The 11,694-nt window shown below is 42.4% G+C and overlaps 1 non-coding gene across 1 annotated transcript; it reads left to right on the plus strand.

The window, feature by feature from the left end:
- The first annotated feature begins 9,572 nt into the window (after positions 1–9,572).
- LOC116897456 lies at positions 9,573–9,676 on the plus strand. Its single transcript, XR_004387487.1, has one exon. It is a non-coding gene; the product is annotated as a U6 spliceosomal RNA (small nuclear RNA).
- The last annotated feature ends 2,018 nt before the right edge of the window (positions 9,677–11,694 follow it).

The raw sequence follows: 11,694 nt of genomic DNA on the forward strand, positions 1-11,694 counted from the left end.
TACTCCCAGTGACAGAGCTCTCCTGGCAGAACAAAAATAGATGAAATAGAATGATTTTCTCATTAATAACTGCATCTTTGCAAGAAAATGATATCACCTACAGAAACATATGTGCGAACTTCAGGCTGCCTGTACAGATAGTTTTGTTTTATGGTTTATGAACACAGCATTCTGCTAAGGGCTAGGGATGTAACCCAGCAGTAGGCACTCTCTCGCCTAGCATGCCCAAGGGCAGAAGTTTGTTCCACAATGCTGCAACAATTAATTGATGGGTTACTCACTTAATCAAGATAAACAAAAAGAGAAAAAAGCAGGCTGTTATCGGAGAAGCATTGCCCTTGAAAGATTTTGAGCTGTTTACTACAGGGAAGAAACAACATTCTTCTCGGAGAGCTCCTTTTGACAGTGATCATCAAAGCAGAAAAACACAGAGGGAAGACTGGCCCGTCTCCTTGAAATCAGTGGTCCTGAGTTTTGTCAATAAAAATGAATTTTATCAAAACTCTTTTACATTGGCAGACAGCTTCTCATCTTTTAAGTGACCGAACAATTATTTTCGTGATTGCATAACTTAACATTATTGGATATTATTTTCTAGATATTTAAACAGAGCCCACTGTGTGACAAACACTAGGCTAGTTACCCGCAGCATAATATGTCCTCAAGTTAAATATCTTGTTTGTCTCTGTGTCTTTACTCCTGGGACCTAATGCTATGACTACGGGCAACATGAAGTGGCAAGCCAGCCAACCCCTGCACCCCTAACACACACACACACACACACACACACATGAACATACACACACACTCAAACACACATAACATACATGCACACTCAAACACAGACACACTAACACACACACACACACTCAAAATAACATAAAGGTCAGAAAGACATGTGTGTGAACGTGTTATAATTAACACCAATGATAACGTCTTTGAGATTACATGAAGTCAGCCCCTCCGGATCGGAGTCAACCCAGAACACAGAAATTAAAATCCCTGCTTGTTACTAGTGAACGGCAACAAGGATGACTGGAGCCTTTCCATCTTCTGCTTACAAATCGAGTAAAATGCAAAAATCTTTCTGACTCTTGTCCAGTTGCGTTGAGCCCATTGAATATGTTAGTGCAACTTTGGTACCTTCACAATATGTGTGTATTTTACATATATATGTAAAATATGTATCTGTATATATGTATATACAGTATGCATGTACATATTATACATAAACAACATACTATATAATTATGTATGCATCCTATTTTTAGGTTTCGGTTGTTTGAAGGTTATATGTGTATACATACATATGTATATGTGTATATATATATATATGTATATGTGTATACAGGTGTATATGTATAAATGTGTATGTTCTGGTGTGTCTAGAGACAAGCTCACAAGAAGCCCAGGCTGACCTTGGACTCACAGTAGCAGAGACTTTGAACTCCTAATCCTCCTCCCCAATCCTCTGGCTCTCACTGCCTGCTTCTCTTTGTGTATCTTTATCTACAACCTTGTATTGTCATGGAAGCGTATGAAACCCTGTTTGGGCTACAACAAGAGCGAGAGAGGGGGAAACAGCCGTGTCCCCACCAACTCTAAGATGCATGGGACTCTGGCGGAAGACCCATGTATCAATATACACGCAGATTCCTACAACTTCGAAGAACGTTCAACATATATGCTTTTGTCCCCTAATAAGGATTATATGTTGGAAAAAAAGTGTGTGTCCTCAAACCGTCTTTGCCTCCTGCTCCGGAGTCCTCTCCTGGTCTCGCAAGTCTCATTGGGATGCTTGGTAAACAAGCTTCACCTTTCTCTCTCCAGTCTCAGGGTAGAAAGGGTCCCTTTAACTCCCGCAGACAGTAAATCACAGTCTGTGTGGTGGTTCTCAGAAGACACTTAAAGGGCTCAATTGGACGCTCTACATAGCGCCCTTGCCAAAAGAGTTCGGAAATGACTTCCAGCTTCCCACAGTCATAAAATGGCACTGTTTGGCATCTTTAAGGTAATAAAACTGATTTTTCCCCCCATTCTAGTAAACGAGAAGAGAGGCCTGGTTGTTTGAAAAACTGATTTAAATTCATGTGTTTGCCTCAAATTATAAGGCGTGATATGAAAACACTTAGGTGAACTTCAGACCACCTCAGAAGGTTATTATTAACCTCAGCTCTCTGGGGAAAGGGGCTGGGGGTGGGGGCGAGCAGGAAGGGTGGCCAGGTGCTGTCGCTCTGCGGCCACGGTCAATAGGTGGCGCTCTTCCCACTGAGTCGGGTTGACCCAACGCGGAGGCTGCTCCTTGGAGAGTTATTATCTTGCTTGAAGGAAATGCTGTGGAAGTTCCCTCATGTCTCTGGCACTGTTAAATAGCTCTGGAGTCTAATCGCAGGCTCCAGATTCACTTTGTGATGAAAAGACTCTAGGAAACAGGCCCTGTCTTTAAAGACGAGACCTCAAGCAGAGAAGTGCCGTCATTTGTATACAAGACTTGAAAATTACATGACACGTGCTCCCCATTGTTTCAAAAGAAAAGGAAAAAAAAAATCCAACCGGCGTTCTTCCTATTTGACTCACAGGGTCTAGAAGGAAGTTCGATCATCTTCACTTCCCATGTAGCTATTCAGAGGGCACCTGCAACCCTGGGATTTCTTCTAGACTACACATCTCCAACTAAAAGCAAACATTTCGTGAAGGAGGAAGGCCAGGAGCTAGTCAGCCAAGCACCGAAGACTAGAGCACTCTGTTTTGTTCAACTGTACTAGAAGCGGGAATTTAAACGGTTTTAACCAGAAAAGGACTAGATTAATATGCCGTGTGCAGAGTCTAACTCACATTTTGTCTCTGTTTATATGCTGCAACTAGAAGGATGTTACAAAGAAACTAGGGGCATCTCAGAAGAATATGGAATGACTCGCTGACTTCAACTCGCTTCACTTCAGCTACCTTCAACTCATCACATTCTTAATTGAGAGTCACCAGCGCCCTTTGTATAGTCTCTTTGTTAAAATATCTGGAGCAGCAGCCTCGGTAGTTCGGGGGTAATCATTTTAGTAGACAAAACTATCGCAGATCCTAAAAACATAATTACATAAAGAAACGGGATGTCGACACACCCTGCTTAACAATGGTGAGGAAGGGATGACCCCGCCCCCGGACAAAAGATACTGTAAGAAGCAGCAGAACAGACCGGATCATAACGGTGGTCTGTAAACACTTAGTGCTTGTTTATTAAGCCTATGACAGCTTGGTTCAACAGAGAGGGAATTAGATGGAGATGCTAATGACCGAGCTCACGAATACTTCCAGGGTGTGTGACCCAAATCAGAATCTCAGGAACTGAGTGGGGGACCGTCTGTGATAAATATCAGAAGGGATCCTTTCTGCCTTAGTCCCAGAATGTCCACGGAGACTGCCTTCCCACTGCTCACCCTTAAACACTACCTTCAAGGACCCCATTTAGCTGTCTAATTATGTTGCCTTCACAGAGACTCAAGCAAGGGTTCTCTAAAGCAGGAGTAGAGCTCCCGACCAGTCTGGATTCCCGCTCTCCAGCCCCTTGGCAGGTCTTTTATCCCCTGCTCTCAGGATTTTAAGCTACGAGCTTTTCCAAGAGATCTTATCTTATTTAGCTATGCACAGAGTAAGTCAATAACTATTTGCTGAATAATGAAACGAATGAATTCATGTGAACATTAGCAGCTTGATTTTTTTCTTTCTTCTTTGCTAAAACAGAAGTGATTTTACTTTCGGCAAATACCTACAGATGAGAACGTATATATTCTGGACTTTCAAGGATAATGTTTGTCCCCAAAGATAAACACTTCATGGCGCTCACACTGAACAACATTCAAAGAGAAAATGAATTAATGGTTGGCAAATCCAGCATCTCTGCCCCCTGTTAAAAGAGTTTATGGCTTAACTGAGATTTGTCCCTCACTATCTCCCGTAGCTAGCTTTAAAGTACCTATTTATCTTCCCGTGATATAAATATTATTGAATACATGACATACATGAAATAGTCAATTTCCTTTGTATATTCCTAGTTGTGGCTGGCTGATTATGACCCTCTGATGAGGGAAGAAGGAAACAGTGCACAGTTTGCATCCAAGTAACATCCCTCATAGTCTTGTAACAGAGAAAAATGAACTTATTTGTCGATGTAGCGCTATCTTGGTTCAGTGCCTTTGCCCCGTACGAAATAATTCACAGAGTGCAAGAGCACAACAGGAAAGCGATCACCCTTTCTTCACTCCACACATTCAGGGAGCTACCCCTGCTGGTTTACTATTGCAGGGTGGGGCTTCTAAATTAATATGTAGGTTAAAGAGTTCCCGAAAGGGAGCCTTCCCAATCATCCGCACTTACACAGCATCTGCAAGCGGGTGTAGTAAAACCGGTTCTGCGCGCAACTGCACGGGAACAGTCTCCATAGATCTGGCCTGCATCCCAGGAATGCGCACGTGTCCAAGTTTCTCAGGTAACTCTCAGGCAAGTTGTCCCTGGAAGCCGCTGAAGGAGTCGCAGCCTGAAGAGGTAAAGAACTTTTCTTTCTATGCCAAGCTGCATTCTAGGAACAACAAACGTTTTCCTTAACTACGCTATCCTTTTCCTGTAAAGTACAGTCTACCTGTCCTTAAACTACACTCTTACAGATTTCGACAAAGTTGGCCGTGATCTGTGAGTAGGGTGACTTATAAGAATCCCTTTTAAAATAATAAAATTAACTGAGGGTTACTAAATACATTGAAAAAGAACTTACATCTTGAGACTATATTTTAGGCCAGGTGTGCAGCACTGCACTCAGAAAAGAGGCAGGAGGACTGAAAGTAAAAGTCCGCGTCTTCTAGGTTAGCAAATCATTACACTGGTAACTCATAGACTCCTTACCTTGACTCTTTATTAGCTAGTATTCAAAAGTCCCCATGTCCCTTGCCAACTCACCATTAGATTCCCACATGAGGGTTTTTGTTTTGGGTTTGGGGTTTTTATTTGGTGACTGTTTGTTTGTTTGTTTGTTTAGTTGTGTTTTGTTTGTTCTGGGTTTTTGGTTTTTTTTTGTTTTTTTTTTTTTTTTTTTGTTTTTGTTTTTTTTTTGTTTTTTTGTTTTTTTGTTTTTTTGTTTTTTTGTAACTTTTGATAGTTCTTTTCCTTCCTTAGCAACAGTGTGAGCTTCTTGTTGACTGAATTATTCCTCTGCATTAGACTTTCAGTCTTGGTGGTACCATGCTTCTGGGGCTGTGGACAAGATACCTAGAAGAGCTGTTGTACTAAGATCCTTCTGCTGGGGCTTTACCAGCATCTCCGAGGCAGACCTTCTCTGACTTAGACAGTGTTCCTCTTCCCCAAGGGGAGTCCTCCTAACAACTAGAATCCAAAGACACTACAGAAGTATTTTCTAACACGTCCCCACCCCCTACCCCCATCAGCAGTAAGACATAAGACTTTGATTTCAGAACTACACAGTACCCAAGAAGAATCCAGAAAAACTGGCCTTGCAAGGGCTCCCATTTCAGTCTGTTGCATTAGATAACATAGCTTTTGGCTAATCACTGTTCTGTACAAGGCTCCATTATTCCTTGAACTTAAGCATGAAATATAGCCTTGTGGGTGTCGTTGGTTCCTGAACTCTGAAGGCTTCTGTGCCATATGAAACCAATAAAATACATTTTTGTGGCAGGACATGGTGGCTCATATCTGTAATCCCAGCACTCAGAAGGCTGTACCAAGACAGTCACTAAGAGTGGAAGGCTAGACTGGGCTATGTAGCCAGAATAAAGTCTGACAGAACAGCACAGGAAGGCCCTGTCACCAAAGAGAAAGAAGAGAAAGGGGAAAGGACAGAGGGAGGGAAGAAGGAGAGGGAGGGGGAGAAAGGGAAAGAGGAAGGGTAAAGAGAAAAGACTTTCTCTTGTCTTTCCTGTTAGCCACAACCGTCACAAGAGATGAACAACATGACAGTCTCCTGCCTTAGCGTGTCATCAGTCAGGGGAGGGAGAAAAGTACCTCATCGTGAACTGAATTGGACTCAGTATTCCTCAGAGAAGCATCCCTTGGCAATCCATCCACGGTCTCCTTGTCTCCAACGTAGCCAGGTCACCTCTTCAAAAGATTTTATACACGTCTCCAGTCTCTCTTTTTTTTACCTTTAAGATTGCTGTCCTGTGATAGGCTGTTTAAAAAGGTCACTAGTCCTTTAAGCAGGATGGAAAAGTTCAATCGCCATCAACCCCTAACCCACCACTTCCCATGAGAATTAGACCCATCCACACGCACAGCTCCTTCCCAAGACGATGTCCTTGGTATTTCAGTTTACATGCTCTGCCGTCTAACAGAAGCGCTCTACCGCATTGGGGAAAATGGTGTGGCTGAGGAGAGACTGGATTTGTTTCCGACTGTTTGTGAAAACACGGTCTCTAATAACATCGACCAAATCCATGTGCGAAAGCTGCTCAGAAGGAAACAAGCCAGCACATCTGCCTGCTCAAAAACAAACCGAGGCGGGAGAATCCACTTTCCGAAGTTTTAAAAGGAAAAGAGAATGCGAGCGTTATTTTTAAATATCTGCTTCCTTATAAGAATTTGCCCTGGGGCCTGGAAACAATTATAATGAAATTTTGTGGGGGAAACCCCTGCTGTCTGTACGGGGACATTTCTGCCAGGCTTCAAATTAGAGCTCCTATAAATCTTGGAACTGAGCAAAGAAGGGAACAAGAATCGTTTAACATACCTGTCAGTGTTTGCACTTAAGGAAGGAGCGTGGGGAAGATTCCCAGATCAACTTCCTTAAGTTGTTGAGCCTGACGCAGGAGGGCCTGGTCTTCAGTTTGCAGCATCTCACACAGACAGATGTGTGTCAAAGTGGAATGTCCACTCTGCTCGTGTGTGTTTTTTTTAATAGAACCATGGTCAGTTTGGCTCAGTTCTCCATACCAGTACATTCATTTGCCCACACGAAAACCTGCTAGCTAGTTGCTATAAACAAACAAACGCTTAGATGGCTTCTCCTCAAGGAGAGATAAAGCTGAGAGTCCAGGTACACATGTCCCGTCCCGTGGCCAGCCAGGCAGGAAAACCAAACATAATGAATGGAACCAAGGGTTTCCTGCCAGTTGCCCGGATGCAGTACACTGCTACGTTGGAACATGTTACACTGTTTGGCTTTACTTGGCTTTGTTTTCCTGAGACAGGTTCTCATGTAGCCCAGGCTGGCCCGAAGCTCATTACATAGGCAAGATGACCTAGCCCTGCGTTAGGCTTTAGATAAACCTACCTCCTTAGACAGTGTCCTCATCCCTCTAGCTCTGTGTCTGTGAAGATATCTTTTCCAAAGCTCTGAGGAGGGAAGCTTACCAAATGCCTAAACTTCCACACTAAAGAAAGCAAATAGAAGTTGTAAGAGAGTAAGTTTCCCTTACAGATTGCAGCCAGGGACACCTCTACCCTTTGAATCGATTTCAGCTCAGTGGGCATGGTCCGTGTTTCCTGAAATTCTCGCCGTTCCTTTGATAATGAGCTAAAGTGTATTGTTTTGTCCTCCAGAGCCGCAGACCGCTGCTAACACAAGGAATTTTGATTTGAAGATCTTTTGCTCGCATAATTATACATCCTATCCCAGATTGCATTGAGGGAAGTAAACAGCGCCTCTGCCTCTCCGTCTGTTGCCAGACATAGGGGAAAGGCCAGATGGGTTCAGTAGCTAAAGCTAAGGAAGACACTCTCATAGGCCATGGCTAGGAAGTTCAATATTATTCCATGCCTAACAGCAGCTGTTTCTGTTTGAACTCCGGGCTACGGAAGATGAACTAGGTTAAACGGTAAATCACTAAATATCAGCTGGGTAAAAGCACGGGGTACACGTTGTCTTCTTACATGCAAGGAGTTTGGCTTTTCTATGCAGATAGCCAAGGACAGAGCCACCAACAGGAAAACCACACACGGAAGCCTCAGACAATGACTTTTGGGTTTGTAGTTGGCAAGTAAAGAATTGTGAGCAAATACTCCGCTCGAGGAAAGCTGGAAACACATTGTTGCAGCTAACATAGCTACGAAATATTTAGGGACATGTGATCCCTTCAGAGCCTCATTTTTCTCCCATTAGGTGGTTTTTCTTCAGGGAAAGAAAAAAAATCATTTAAATCATGTCTACCTAATAGCACAGACTCAACGCAAAGCCTACAGTCTGCCCACTTCCTTTTACTATTGATCCACCTCTTGGTCATATATGAATATCTTAACTGCAGATAAGGCTCATAGCTATTCAGAACTGAGGCTGTACTGTCATAGCACCTCATACGGTTTTCAGGAGTCTTCCACAAAGTAGATCTCTGTCACTGGCTTCCAGGAGGAGTGGAATGGTGGCACACTAGTGCGGCTCTACAAGGGCCTTCTCTGTGGGCTCGGATCTACACTGCCTGACCCCACACAGGTTCTGTGTTCTTTACTTCATCTCAGCTGCATGTGCTTCTGTGCTGTGTGGACCCACTGAAGGTCCCGTGTCCACGTAAATGTCAGCATTGTCCCGAACCAGCATCATGGCAAGACACAGAGTTGACCACAGAGCATTCTGGCTTTGTTTTCCTTCTACTTATTTCATAGTGCTGCAGGAAGTATGCAGAGGCTGGTGCACAGCTGCATTGTCAGACGGATAGCCTCTGAGGTATGAGGAGCGATGGTTGAGTCCCAGCGCGTGTGCATGAGCGCTCACACACGCATGTACACACACACACACTCACACACCATACCACATCACATACACACACACAGATGTATTCACACAGATTACATATACATACACCACACCATACACATATATACACCACAAACACATACAAACACATGCCCTTGCACACCACATACACACATACAGCACATACATATATACCACACACATAACATAAACACAAACACACATATACATACATCATACACACACACACACACACACACATACCATACCACATCCCGAGACACATATCATGTACACACACAACATGTACACACACTTTATATATACACACACCACACTACACACATACAGACACATGCACTTGCACACCACATACACTCAAACATCACATACACATATACCACACACATGGCATAACCACAAACACACATATATACACATCATATATGAACACAGAAGCACAAATATACCACACACATATATAAACACAAACAAATACCACATACATATACAGCACATACATTTACACACAGAAAGGGGGGTTTTCACTATAATTCACTCCCCTTAGTTTCTATCTTGTCCCCACTTCAACCTCAGAACTGCATAGACCTTGACACACTAATTACCTTTGAAAGCGTGCCCAGTTGTGTCATTCCTACACAGTCTCAGCCTGGAGCGTATTGTCATCTGCAGGCTATTGGAGAAGCCTTCTTACTACAGTTATTATACACTTATTCCATTCAGTAAGCGAGAAGAGTTTTCACTTAATTTTCATGAAAGAAAATCATCAAATTATTTTTTTTTACAAACTACAGTGTTATTTTTTGAAATAACGGTCTACTTATTACATGTATTTCTGAATCTTTCAAAAGAGCATATATGTTTTCACTTCAGCAGCAAATATACTAGAACTGGAACAATGCAGAGAAGATTACCATGGTCCCTGTCAAAGGTAGCTTGCATATTCATAAAATGTCCCATAGCTAAAAAAGAACAAACAGATAAAAAACAAAAAACACATATTTGTTGTCTATCAGATTTTTATAGAAATTTTAGTATTTTAAGATATAGAGATTCTTTCATTATACAAACAAATGCATATTTTCAATGTTTTTTAATTATCCCATATATCCATCAAGTATGATAGAACTCTACAAACAGATACATAGGAAGAGCATTGGTAGGGAGGGCTGGCTAATGCCTTTAATTCCAGCCCTGAGAAGGCAGAGTCAGCAGATCTGAGTTTGATGCCAGCCTGATCTGCAGTTAGAACAGCCAGGGATTTACACAGAGAAACCCTGCATGGAAAACAAAACAACAACAAGAAAAATAATAGTAAATTTTAGAGGGAAGAAATTAATTTTTCTGAAAAAAAAGGGGGCGGTATGAGTCTGGGAGATGACCTAATTAGCTTGGTCATATGTCAGCTTTGACATCGTTTTAAGTGTACTGTCCAAGTGTATGTTAAGTCATCTCACACATGGGTGAAATACAACCTTTTTTTAAGTTTTATTTATTTAATGTATGTGAGTACACTGTAGCTGTCTTCAGACACAGCAGAAGAGGACACCAGATCCCATTACAGATGGTTGTGAGCCACCATGTGGTTGCTGGGAATCAAACTCAGGACCCCTGGAAGAGCAGTCAGTGCTCTTAACTGCTGAGGCATCTCTCCAACCTGAAATACAAGCTAAGGATGTCTGTAGAGGACTTCGTACAATGCTTGACTTGCAGTAAGCTCTTAGAATTAGTGGTATCCATTTGTCTCAGACATATACAATGTATTCCGAATGGACACTATGTCCTTTATACCAGGCTGTGTTCTGACTCTCCCTAGTTAGTTTACTAGAAAGGGGGTCTTTTTCCAGCTTGTCCTTCCTGTGTTTGGTGCACTGACAAACCTTTAGAGAGCAACAAGTAAAACCAAAATGCCCTTCCATGAACAGGAAGCACATACTGCGGGTGCTTTCTTCCTCTCAGACATCACTAGACAAATACAAATGTCACAGTTTTAGAGTAAATAGAAATTTTAGGTATATATATATATATATATATATATCATGACATAATTTTGATAACATCAGAGAGACAACAATTTTAACAAAAATTAAACTTAACCGTAAAGTTGAAAATTTGACATTTATACTTGAGCCAAAGTAATGCAAGTCTACACCACTTAGAGATGTTGGAAGGGTGCTGTGATAGCAGGCGGTGCACACAGAACATTGTTGCAGGACACAGGGGATGGCCCGTACCTATTATTCAAGTTGCCCTGTCATGGAATTGCATACCCAGACAGACCGGAATGTTCTGTAGACAGAACTGAGGCTCCAGCACCTCGGTCCTTTGTGTGACTGACAGGAAGGAACATGAGTCAGAAACCACCTACTCCCCACCTTCTGAGTAATGAGGTCCGATCCCACAGCGATAAGCACACCGCTCACAGTCCCCAACTTAGGTCTCCTCTTCACGCAGTGTCACACACATATATGCACAGGAGCCATAGTGAAGAGGGAGGCTTAAGTGTTTTTTGTGTTAAAATGCCAGCTATAGTGTAAAATGAAACCACTTAATTAATTCTCAATCCACTTAGGGTAATTTCATTATAGACCATGTCATTCAACAAGTCATGTCATTACCAAGGCCAAGGTTAAATTGCTCTCTCTTTTTTTTTCCTAAGGAAATATAAAACCGATCTTTCTAGAGCTTCACACAGTGAGAAAGAAGACCAGTGTAGCTTTGCTCTCCTCCCAAAGAGAAAGGGGTATATTGTCTGATGTGTCACCTTCCTCTTAGTCCGGCACTCTCATCTACAAGAATGCAAAAGTTTTCAAAGGGACAATGTCAGCATTGTATTGTGCACCTCATTTCATAAGGGCAATTCAATTTCCTCCATTTCTGGAGGGAGATTAACTTTGTCACCGAACATTCCAATCCACTGTTCCTTGAAAGGAGTCATCTGCACACCAGCGCTGATGGAGGTCCCCAGCTCCGGTGTCAGAGGC

Source organism: Rattus rattus, chromosome 3, assembly GCF_011064425.1.
Source record: "Rattus rattus isolate New Zealand chromosome 3, Rrattus_CSIRO_v1, whole genome shotgun sequence".
NCBI classification, from domain to species: domain Eukaryota; kingdom Metazoa; phylum Chordata; class Mammalia; order Rodentia; family Muridae; genus Rattus; species Rattus rattus.